Source organism: Pundamilia nyererei, unplaced genomic scaffold (genome assembly GCF_000239375.1).
Source record: "Pundamilia nyererei isolate P.nyererei 1_Seehausen unplaced genomic scaffold, PunNye1.0 scaffold00641, whole genome shotgun sequence".
In the NCBI taxonomy this organism is placed as follows: domain Eukaryota; kingdom Metazoa; phylum Chordata; class Actinopteri; order Cichliformes; family Cichlidae; genus Pundamilia; species Pundamilia nyererei.
Genome location: NW_005188042.1, coordinates 100,779 through 102,363, shown reverse-complemented (window position 1 = coordinate 102,363; position 1,585 = coordinate 100,779).

Genomic DNA, 1,585 nt, shown 5'->3' with positions numbered 1-1,585 from the left:
CAGAGACAAAGGAATGTCTTGATCCTACTGCTTGAACCAAGACCTTACACATTTAAGAAGCATAATGACAACATTCAACAATTAGACTTAACAGGACCATTTCCTTGTTCCAGTTTAAACAGTACCTCCAGTTAGCAAACCAGAGTCTTCAGATGTCAATTTACAACAGCAGCAAAGAAGATCTTCTGAAGGTATGTGTAATATAACTTTCTGCTATTTTAACCAAATAAAAAATGTATGTTTCTGAGTAACATCGAACAACAGAGGAGCTAAACAAGGATATACATAATTTCGTTTGTAACAATTTGTCCCCTTCAGACTCCTCTCCTCAAAAGTCAAACTCAGTACTCCCAGGATGTGATAATGAATTTGAGACTTCTTGCCTCTGAATGCTACTGGTTGGGATGCTTGATGGCACTGAACAATCCTCCTCTTCAGCCAGACTGGCAGAATCACATTCCAGGGATGGACCCTTGGGATATTTTGCCTCGAGACATCAAGTCATTTTAACTAATGTAGAGGAAGCAAATTCATGAACAAAGAGAAAGTCTGTCTGATTTCAGCGGTGTTTGTCAGAAATCACAATTTACTCCCCCAAATATCAAAAACACACAAGTTTAAAATAATTAGGTGTATGTTTGGCTGAAACTCAATTAGATTTTTGAAACTCTGTCGATGAAAGTCAGACAGCCAAAATATATTTATAATGTTTGTTTTGAACCATATTTAAGTGAATATATGATAAAAAAAAAATCAATTCTGTAACATAATGTGTAATTTTTAACACATAATATATCTTATATAAAAAAGCAGTTGTTTTGGATGGTACATCTGTCATCAAAATGCAGACTCCTACAGCATTTACGTATTCATGTTACCGGCATCTTTCGATGACAGCGTCATCACTTTCCAGTTGGAGCTGTAAAAAAAAATAAGACGATCAATAAAGCACAACAAGCCGCAAGTCACCACTAATATAAATGAAAAAAAATCACAAACATCCAGTTCACTTTTTACAAGCAAAAACATATTCTGTAAGAAACCTGTTGATCATTCAGTCAGATCCACCCTTTTCCTTTTCCACCCCTGACTTGTTTCACTCTCCTGTTCCATTGTGCTGATTGGTGGCTTTTTATATCAGGTTATTCCCCTGTATACTGTGCTGATGATGAAGATATTGTAATCAGGTTTTCTGCAGTTTTAAGTTCAGCATGTTGGGTTGATTAGCTTGACCAATCCAACCAGTCTTAACGGGGCTGTGTGTGGGGTGGTTGAGCAAGTTGTCAATTATAGCATTTAAAGAAAATACTTGGGCTTTGGTTTTTTAAAGCCGTTTAAGTTGCATTTGTTGTTTGCTATTCATGGTTTTCTTTATGTTAATGTTTTCATTGAGAATTTTGGAGGTTTTAGATTTTGTTATAATTTAGTCCTACTCTTAGTTTGTTTTTTTCCTTCATTATTTCTTGTCTGCTTTTTTCGTCAGCTCCCTCATGTTAAGTTAATTCACATATCTGTAACATTTCCCCTAGTGTCTTACGTTTAATTTTTGTGTCTCCTATCTCCTACCCCTAAGCTGTATATATAT